An 11,344-nucleotide genomic window follows, 5' to 3' on the forward strand; every position below is an offset into this window, starting at 1 on the left:
CTATATAGCAACCTATAGTTGGCTCATAAATCAATCCCTGACTTAGATGATTCATAGGACAATGTAAATATGTCTAAATGTGCTATAATAGTAGGCCATATGATGATAAATAGTAGTATGTCAAAGAAGACATACATTGGTTAGGACTAGCCGGCCTAGTTGTTAGTTAGGTGTTACACGCCCTTCATCCCAGCACTTGGGAGGCAGAGACAGGCAGATCTCCATGAGTTCGAGGCCAGCCTGGTCTACAGAGTGAGTTCCAGGACAGGCTGCAAAGCTACACAGAGAAACCCTGTCTTTAAAAAAAAAAAATCAGTTAGGACCAAAAAAGTCAAAAGATTCCTGGGGAAGATAAGATTGAAATTGGGTCTTACAGGAAGGAAAGAATATAGATAAACAGAAGAAGGAAATCTGAGTAACAACGAGAAAAATATAATTACGCTAGATATGGAAAAATATATAAAGTATATGGAAGGGTTTTTGACTATCAGAAGAATTTTTTTAACTTAGCTCCCATACAAATAGCATTGCTGTGGCTGAGAAAATGGTTCATCAGCTAAAAGTGCTTGCTGCATAAGCCTGATGGCATCAGTCTGCTCCCTGAAGCGTATATAAAGGCGGAAGGGGAGAACTGACCCCACAACACTGTCCCCGGACCACCATACATGTGTCATGGCGTGAGTTCCTGCCATCATACACACAATAATAAATAAATCAATAAACAACATTTCTAGATTATTTTATTTTTACAGAGGAAACAAGATTGGTTTTATAAGAAAAGCACTAACAGGAAGAAGGCCAGGATAGGAAAACTGCAGCTGTACAGAGAATAAGAGCCTAGATGACAGTTACAGGAGAAAAGGGACAGCGTCAAGAAACCGACAGCAGGTCAAGAATGGGTGCGTGCCTGTAGTTCCCGCATCAGAGAGGAGAAGGGAGACATAAGTAACGTGAGTTATAGGCCGATATGGGCTAGACATCCTTTCTCGCAAAACAGAAATCCTCGTGCAGCGCGGTCTTTATAGTCTAATGCCACAGAAAGGCGGCGTTGGAAGTGCTAGGAAGGAAGTCTAGGGAAGTGAGGAGTCCCATAAAGTAAAAAAAATCGTTGAAATTGCTGGGTGTGGTGGTTCAGGCACAGGCCTTTGACCCCAGTGTTTAGGAGGCACAGGCAGGCAAATCTCTAAAAGTTCGAGGCCAGACAAGCCTACAGAGTGAGACCCTGTCTCTAAAGAATGAAAGAGAGAGAGAGAGAGAGAGAGAGAGAGAGAGAGAGAGAGAGACTTAACTTGAGAAAACAGCAGATATGACTTTTAAGAATAGCAATTTTAGTTGTTAAGTGTTTGTTTGTTTGTTTTGTAGGGTCTAGCCCTGATGTGGCTGTTCGGGAACTCAGACCAGGCAGGCCTAGAATTCATAGAAATCCACCTGCCTCTGCCTCCTGAGTTCTGGCAAGAATTGCAATCTTTTTGTTTGTTTTTATTGAGCTATATATTTTTCCCCACTCCCCTGCCTTCCTCCCCATTCCCCTTTCTCTCCTGTGATTCCCCACACTCCCAATTAACTCAGGAGATCTTGTCTTTTTCTACTTCCCATGTAGATTAGATCCATGAATGTCTCTCTTAGAGTCCTCTTTGTTGTCTAGGTTCTCTGGGATTGTGAATTGTAGGCTGGTTTTCTTTGCTTTATGTCTAAAAACCACTTATGAGTGAGCCAATCTGGTATTTGTCTTTCTGGGTCTTGGTTACCTCACTCAAGAATAGCAATCTTAAAAAAAAAATTACAAGTGTTATGGTGTGCACCTTTAACCCCAATCTCCGGAAGATGAAGCAGCAGAGCTCTATGAGTTCAAGGCCAACCTGGTCTACATCTTAAGTTCGAGACCAACCAAGGACACATAGTGAGACCCAGTCTCAAGAACAAGCAAACAAACAAATAACATGATTCTGTGGAACTAGTTATAGACATTGGAGATCTTCACACGCTAAGATGAGGATAAATAAAGCATATAAAGGCACCTTGTAAACGGTTATCTTATCTTAAGCTGTTGGATATTTTCGCTTCTTACTGGTGCCTTGGGAATAGATGGATCTTTAGGGAAGAAGATAAAAGATGGAAGGAAGCAAGGCTGAGCCTGAGTAGAGAGTCTGCATCGTTGATCTCAGAGTCTTGAGAGAAGAAGCACCTCTGAAGCGGGAAGAATATAGAGCTGTTGGAATAAAGGGGGCAGGGCTGGAGGCGTGGGGGCAGGGCTGGAGGCGTGGCTCCGGCTCAGGAGCAGGGTTCTTCTCTGGTAGTTTAACTCCCAGCACTAGGGGACAATGAAGAAAGAACAGTAGCATGGAGGTTAGAGAAGAAAAGGGTCACAGAAGACAATGTAGCTATCAGGTTTCAAAAATAGTAGAGATATTGATAGGGGAAAAACATAAGAGAAAGACCACTGAATTCAAGAGACTAATAGAGATCACTGGTGAATTGGGAAAAAAAAAAGATTAAAATCAGATTATGAGACTCAGATGAAAGGATCTTTTCCGTTCAGAGTGTTTGTGCCAGTACCTGGGAGGTCAAACAGAATAGAGCAGGCCCAGACTGGAAAGTTGACTCAACAGACCTGAGGGAAGGTCAGCCAATATCAAATGCAAACACACGGAAGATAGGAACAGCATGTAGCAACAGTTCAGAAGTCAAAAAGGAGTCTGGAATCAGTATGAGAGAATAATAGGCATCTGGCCAGAGAGTCGGAACAACAAAGGATAATCAGGTCTAACAGACAGCAGCTGAAAGGAAAATAGGAATGTTTCCAGAAGACACGTTGGGACTTCGGTGTAGCAAAGTGCCTCACACAGACAAGACATCCATTAAACGTTTATTGTAAGAATGAGTACATTCACTCAATATTTACTGAATGAGTGAATCACACAAACAATTTTGCATGGAGTGTAAGTTTAGAATGAAATGGTATTTTATCTTATATTACTTTATGTGTGTCAGGGTTTTTCCTTCATCTGTGTATATGTACCATGGGTCTTGCCTAGTGTACTCTGATGTCAGAAAGGGGCACTGGATCCTCTGGAACTGGAGCTGCAGGTGGCTGTAAACCAACAAGGAGGGACCGGGAATGGAACCTAGGTCCTTTCCAAGGGCAACAAAGGTAACAAGTGCTCTTAACCACTGAGCCATCTCTTCAGCCACTGGAATGAGACTTTAATTCATATCTTACTCAATTGTTTTAGGCAGAAAACATTTATATGTGCCTGGAGTACTTAAGACTGTGTATGTCCCACCCAGGTACCATGGTTCATGCTTGTTTTTCTTTTTGTTTGTTTGTTTGATTGATTTTTCTATAGAGGGTTTCTCTGTGTAACAGTCCTGACTGTCCTGGAACTCATTTTGTAGACCAGGCTAGCCTCAAACTCACAGAGATCCACCTGCCTCTGCCTCCCAAGTGCTAGCATTTAGGGGGCTGAGGCAAGAAGATTGCCATGAGTTTGAAGTCAGCCTGGGCTACAAAGGAAGACATTATCTTAAAAAAAAAAAAAAAAAAAAAAAAAAGCCACATCTCAAAGCCTCTGTAAATCAAAAAGTAAAAGATGCAGACTTTAGTCTGGCTCACTGGTTCATAAAGGTTTGTTATCATGGTACTCAGGAGGCGATGATAAATCTCAAAAGGAAAAGAAAAGGGGGCTACAGAGATGGCTCAGTAGTTGAGAGCACTTCTGCTCTTCAAAAGACCTGGGTTTGATTCCCACATGGCAGTTCACAGTCGTCTATACAATGCCCTCTTCTGATCGCCATAGGCATCAGGCTTGTAAGTGGTGCACAGACATATATGTAGGCGAAATACCCATACATATAAAACAAAACTTGGAAAGAAAAAAGAAAAAGAGGAACCAAGCAGTGATGACACCGTTTAATTTCAGCATTTGGGAGGCAGAAACGGGTGGATCTCTGTGAGTTCCACAAAGGTAATTCCAGGACAGCTAGAGTTGTTACACAAGGGAACCGTGTCTCAAAAAACCAAAAGAAAGAAAGAAGAAAGAAAGAAAGAAAGAAAGAAAGAAAGAAAGAAAGAAAGAAGGAAGAAAAGGAAGAAAGGGAAAGAAGAGAAAAGGAAAAAAGGAAGGAAAGAAGGAAGCAAAAAGAGCAATCCTTGGACTGGAGAGAGGCTCAGGGGTTAGGAGCTTATACTATTCTTGCAGAGGACACACAACAGGCCGCTCACAATTGCCTGGAACTCCAGCTCCAGGGCATCTGATACCTTTCTGGTCTCCTACACATGCTCTTGCATAGACAAACAATAAATAAGGATTAAATTTTTAAGAAAATATTTTTTTTATAGCTCCATTTTAAAAAAGTAATTCTTGCTGGGCAGTAGTGGCCCACGTCTTTAGTCCCAGCAGTAGAGAGTCAGAGACAGGCAGGATCCCTATGAGTTCCAGGACAGCCTGGTCCACAGAGCAAGGACTGGGACAACCAGGGCTACACAGAGAAACCCTGTCTCAAAGAAGAAGAAAAAAAAAGTCATGTCTTTAATACAGCAGCTTACAACTGATTGATAGTCAGAAGCCCACAATTGTTCTTCAGATAGTACAGTGACAAATTTGAGTGCACATATAGCTTAAAGGCTCCTAGAGGCTGAAGGGCCAGGAGGACCAAGAGAGGAGGGACTGAGGGTGTCAGGAGTTGGGTAGGGAGGGCGGGTATGTGAGGTGATTCCATCTGAATGAAACAACAAGGGCGGATGTCCGAGGTAAGTGAGCACAGCCTGTTCAGGGCACTCCAAATGTTTAAGCACTTCTAGCGCCAAGTGCGATGTACTAGGTCAGGGCAGGGAAGTGAGGACAGAATAGAAGAGGCCAGCATGATAAACAGGGGTCAGATCACAAAGGACTTTGTGTTACATGCTAAAGAGATTGGATTTTTTTCCCCCCTGAAGGTGATGGAAATCAAATGAGGAATTTTAAGCAGGGGAGAGACATGATCAAATTTGCATTTTTGAAATAGCAACCATGGAGGATGGGTTAGGAGATGAGGCTGAAAGCAGGGAGAATAATTGAGTGGGCTACTGCAGAGAGAGTGAAAACGGTGTGGGCCTGAACTCGGCTGAGAGGTGGTGGTGGGCGGTTAGCGGTCAGGGGACAGCAATGACAAATCACGACTTCTGGTCAGTTTTAGGGAGCGAAAAGAGGCCAGGTTGTCCATCTTCCCACTTAACCTCTGGGAGAGGGTGGGAATGGAAGAACAAAGAAGGAAGACAGTAAGGGGATGAACATGCACAGACCCCTCCCACCTTTTAAGCACTGTCCAAAGAATTTTACATATTACTTTATTCTTTACAATAAAGTTGTCTGGTAGTTCCCTGACTTTAGGTAAAAGGAATAAGAATTTAGAAAGTGTAACACTCAGGTCTCAGCCAGCAGTTTTCCAGATCCTGGCCTGGGGTAGGTTTGTAGGGAGAGGGTGAACACATCAATGAACTGAAATCCTATTTTCCACAGATACTCATGACCCATGCAGAAGGTTCCACTCTTGGTCTGATCCACAGAAGAGGCCGTAAGGCTGGAGAAGCTGTGCTGTACTTAGGAAAGTTAGCTCAGAGAAGTCTGCTTTCAAGAAACCCTGTCTCAAAGAAGTATAGGATGTCCTACGTGTGGTGCTATGTGTCTATAATCTCAGCACACGGGAGGAAGAGGCAGGAGGATAGAAAGTTCAGGACCAGCCTCAGCTACATAACAAATTCCAGACAAGATGAGGCTACATGAGACCCTGTCTCGAACAGCAGCAGCAACAACAGAAGTACAAGGTAGACTTCTCAACAACAACAACAACAACAACAAAAAAAAGAAAACCAAGGCTCAGCATAATTTCTAGACCCCAGTGAATGAACCAGGCTCAACTGTTTCCTCCAGTTGAACTCTCCCTAAGCATCCTTGACTGTTTAAGTCAAGGTTCTATTGCTGTGAAGAGACAACATGCCACAGCAACTCTCATGAAAGAAAGCATTTAACTGGGGCTGGCTTACAGTTTCAGAGGTTTAGTGTTGGGATCTTTTTGTAGACTGTGTAAAGACAGGTCTCTGTCCTTCCTCACCTGTCTAAGGCACCTTCTGATTGGTTTAGTAGAGCTGAAGGACCAATAGCTAGGCGGGAGAAAATAGGTGTGGCTTCCAGGCAGAGAGAGGAATTCTGGAAAAGAATCTAAGGCAGAAGATTTGCCAGCCAGATGCAGAGGAAGTTGGTACTGAGGAGAGGTAATGAGCCATGTGGCAGAACATAGATTAATATAAACAGGCTAATTTAAGTTTTAAGAGCTAGTTGGTGTTGGGTGGTGGTGACGGAGCTCTATAAATTTGAGGCTAGCCTGTTCTACAAAGCAAGTTCCAGCACAGCCAGGGCTGTTACATAGAAAAACCCTGTCTTGAAAAAAACAAAACAAACAAACAAAAAAACCTAAGCTAAGGCCAAGTTTCCTGTAACACCCAATTCTGTGTTACCCCCTCGGTACAGTTCGCGCGCCACTGTACCATATGCTAGTCGGGCAAGGGCCTGGAGATTGAAAGAACACACAAAGAGACCTGGGTCATTCCAGAGGAGATCAGCTGAATGCCATTTATTCAACCTTAGGGAAATCCTTATATACATATACCTTGCTGCTGCACAAGGATTTCTGCCCAGGCAGGTGGGAAATTACCATACCAATGCCCTACAGCTAATCACCAGGCGGGGCAGAGGGAACACAGGAACAAACAATGTTTTAGTTAGCTGAATTAGTTAGCTGAATTTAATGCTGGGATTAAAGGCCACCACTGCCCAGCGGTAAGAGCTAAAGAGCTAAGGTCAGAATTTGAACTTGAGTTTTTAGGGTCTTGTTGCAAAATATTTGGCTAACTATGTAAAGATATGTTGCAGTTGTTTAATTACATAAAGATGTGCTGTTGTAGCCAGGCGGTAGTGGCGCACGCCTTTAATCCCAGCACTCGGGAGGCAGAGGCAGGCAGATCTCTCTGTGAGTTCAAGGCCAGCCTGGTTTACAAGAGCTAGTGAGGACAGGCTCCAAAGCTACAGAGAAACTCTGTCTCGAAAAACTAAAAAAAAAAAAAAAAAAAAAAAAAAAAAAAAAAAAAAGATGTGTTGTTGTTTCACCTTGCCTGCCTAAGGTACCTGATTGATCTAATAAAAAGCTGAATGGCCAATAGCAAGGGAGAAGGTAGAGGTGGCACCTAGGGGTAAGGAAAGTAAATAGGAGGAGGAATTAGACTCAAAGGAGAAAGAAAAAGAGATGACAGGGAGATGTAGAGGCCAGACAGACAGACATGGAGGAAGCAGGAAAGTAGGACATACATGAATGAAAGAAAGGCTAAAAAGCCCCAAGGCAAAACATAGCTGAACAGAAACAGGTTAAACTAAGTTAAAAGAGCTAGTGAGATAAGCCTAAGCCAAGGCTGAGCATTCATAATTAATAATAAGTCTCCATGTCTTTATTTAGGAGCTGGTTGGTGGCCCAAAGAAAATTACAACTACAAGTCTCTCTACCTCTCCCCCCACCCTCTGAAGCAGGGTCTCACTATGTAGCCCGGGCTGTCCTGGGGCTCACTCTGTAGACCAGGCTGTCCACAAACTCACAGAGATCCCCCTGCGTCTGCCTACCAAGCGCTGGGACTCCTGAGTGGTGATGCATTCTAGGCTCTTAGGGCTTTATTGCTGTAGTTTAAACAAAAGTGAGGAGAAAAGAATTTGCTTCCGCTTACACTTTAGTCAGTCATTAGGGGAAGCCAGGATGTGACCTGTTGCTGGAGCTCCTGCCTTGCCTTCCCTGGACTGAGAAATTGGAACCTGGAACTGCAAGTTAAATAAATCCTTCCCTCCCATATGTTGCTTTTTGGCCAGGGCATCCAATCGCAGCAACACAGAGAAGCTAGAGCAGCTCCATAATCAGATTCCTTGTCATAGGACCTCTCTCTCTGTCGTCTCTCTGTCTCTGTCTCTCTCTCTCATTCCTCCTCCTCACGCTGTCTAACCGCAGAACAGGTGCTTGATGGTAGAGTGCTGAAACGCACTGTCACTATAGAGGAGGATGGGGACCAATGGAGGACATTAGTAGTTCCAGTAGCCTCTTTGCCCCTCAGTACCACCATCTCCCAATCAGCCATATAAGACACCAGAATAGTTATTGACTTCTCTTCCTCTTTTTCAACCCAATGATTTCACTTCCCGTGTATTTTTTTTTTGACACTCCCTCTTCCTATACATACTGCCACTATTCTCGAGTAGGCTTAACCTCTCGCCTGCATTATGACAATAGCTTGCTGGTCTCTGCTTCCAGGGCCTCATCTTCACATCTGTCTGTCAACCGGTCATCAAAGCGAACTAACCAGAATACAGATCTGGTCGTATCTTTTCCCAGCTCGCACTTTAATTTTTTCTTACATCGGTTCATTTGTGTGTATGCACGTTTACCTCAGGACATGTGTAGAAGTCAGAGGACAACTAGCAGAGGGTGTCCTGAGGGTCCTTGGGATTGAACTCTGGTGATCAGGTTTGGCAGCCAACACCTTTAATACCGAGCCATCGCTCCAGTCTCAAGCTTACCACCTGAAGGTCTCTAAAAAAACCAACAACTGTGGTCCTATACTCCTGTAATCCCAGCATGGGGGAGACTGGGGAGCAAAATTGCAAGAATTCCAGCCAGGAAGGAAGGAAGGAAGGAAGGAAGGAGGGAGGGAGGGAGGGAGGGAGGGAGGGAGGGAGGGAGGGAGGAAGGAAGGAAGGAAGGAAGGAAGGAAGGAAGGAAGGAAGGAAGGAAGGAAGGAAGATTCCCGGTGGGTTCAAATTGCTTAGTCTGACACCAGTCTGGTCCACACAGATCTCAGCCTCATATTGCTTCCCTCTCGCCCTTGTCCCTTCTCATTCTCAGCAAAAGTCCTGTGCTCCAGCAAGAAGCCTGCTCATGGCTCTGCCATATCTGCCTTCATGTTTCTGGCTTCTTGAACATCTGGGTTGCACTTTCAGATTGAGTTTGTCTTTGTTTTCTCCTAGCTAATTCTTCATTGTCTTTTAAAAAATCAACTCAGCTGTCACTCATTCAAGAAGGAAATGGAAAATGGTATTACTCTGCCAAATCAGGATTAAGGTCCCCTCTTTTGATCATAATCCTCTGAACATAGCTCTATCAGGGGTCTGAATATATTTCTTTATATCTGTTAAAAGGGCTGTCTGCTTAACAGGTTTAACCCTCATGTATACAAGAGAGTGTCTTACTCATCTTTTTATCATTGTATCTATGGTATGAGACCCTAGGTGGGGTCTCAATCGGTATTTGTAGTTTTGAAGTTTTTGTTTGGTTGGTTGGCTGGTTTGTTGGTTGGTTGATTTTTTTTTTTTTTTTTTTTTTTTTTTGAGATTTCTCTGTGTAACAGCCCCAACTGTCCTGGAACTCACTCTGTAGACCAGACTGACCTCAAACTCAGAGAGATCTTTCTACCTCTGCCTTCCAAGTTCTGGGATTAAAGGCGTGTGCCACCACTGCCCAGCTTCAGTCGGTATTTGTTAATAGAAATAATTACTACACCATCTTCTGAAGTTCGTGGATAAATGTATACATGTAGTACACATAAAAGCACTCTGGCATGCACATACACATAAAATAAATAATTTTAAGGCCGTTGTGGAATAATCTTTTTGCACACTGTGACGATGTGTCACTCTAACTGGTTTAATTAAAAGCTAAACAGCCAATAGCTAGGCAGGATTTCCAGGCACAGAGGATGCTGGGAAAAAGAAGGACGGAGACAGGAGGAAGCAGGAAAGCAGGACGGACAGTGCATAGATGAGGTAAACGAGCCTCAGGGCAGCACACACATTAATAGAAAAGAGTTAATTTAAGTTAAGCTAGCTAGAAACAAGCTTAAACTAAGGCTGAGCATTCATAATTAATAATAAGTTTCTGTGTCATGATTTGAGGGCTGGTGGTCCAAGAAAGCCTGCTACAAATGGAGCTGGGCTTTAGGGTTTCAAAAACCCGAGCCAGTCCCAGTGTCGCTCTCCCTCTTCCCCTGCCTGCAAATCTGGATGTAGAAATCTTAGCTACTTCTCAAGCACCAAATCCGCCTGCATAGCACCATGCTTCCTGCCATGGTTATAATGGACTAAACCCCTGGAACTGTAAGCAAGCACCAATTAAATGCTTTTTTTTTTCTTTAATAATAGTTTCCTTGAGCTAGGTGGGTGGTGGTTCAGGCCTTTAATCCCAGAACTCAGAAGGCAGAGGCAGGTGAATCTCCAAGTTAAAGGCCAGCCTGGTCTACAAAGACAGCCAAGGCTACATAGAGAAACCGTGTCTTGAAAAACCAAACCAAACAAACAAATACAATCAACGTGGCAACAACAAAATTGAACCAAGTATGGGAATCCTCTGATCAATCACACAGGTCCTACACAACCCATGAACTCAGCTCTAGGACAAGAATTCCCAAATCAAGTTCAACTACTTCTAACTTATTAGAGGTGTGTGTGTGTGTGTGTGTGTGTGTGTGTGTGTGTGTGTGTGTGTAGGCACATGTGTAAACCAGCGGACAATCTTGGGTATCATTCATTTCTCAAGTGCCATCCGCTTTTTTTGTGAGGGGTTTTGCTGTTGTTTTTACATTCCTTTATTTGGGAAGGGGTGGACATATGCCACCGAGCATTGATAGAGGTCATAGGACAACTTGCAGGGGGCCAATTCTCTCCTTCCACCATGTGGATACTGGTATCAAAGAGGTCATCATGCAGGGCAGCAAGTGCCTTTACCCACTGAGTCATCACGCCACCCCACCTTGTTTTTTGAGACAGTCTCTCACTGGTCTGGAATTTGCCAGCTAGGCTAGACTTACCCCAGAGATCCACCTGTCTCTGCCTTCTTGGCATTGGGATTACAAGTATGTCCCCCTGTAATGAGTTTTTATCTGCTCCACCAGCTCCCAAATAATGACTCGAAGACATAGCATTAATTATGAAAGATCAGCCTTTAGCTTAAACTTATTCTTAACTAACTCTTATAAAAAAATTAACCCATTTATATTAATCTGTGTTCTGCCACATGACTCAAGGCTGTTACCTCTCCTCCTGCACATCCTGCTTGCTCTGGATCTCCTGGCATCTCTGCCTTTCTTCTCCCTAGAGTTCTCTCTCTGTCCATTGGTCCCACCTATACCTCCTGCCTAGCAATTGGTCATTTAGCTTTTTATTAAACCAATCATACTGACATATCTTCACACAGTATAAAGTAATATTCCACAACATCCACTGTGCCTTTTAGAACAATGTGGGTTTGGGTCTGATAAGATGGCTCGTGGGTTAAGAACACT

Source organism: Alexandromys fortis, unplaced genomic scaffold (assembly GCF_014885135.2).
Source record: "Alexandromys fortis isolate MF-2015 unplaced genomic scaffold, M_Fortis_MF-2015_v1.1 scaffold_51, whole genome shotgun sequence".
Lineage (NCBI taxonomy): Eukaryota > Metazoa > Chordata > Mammalia > Rodentia > Cricetidae > Alexandromys > Alexandromys fortis.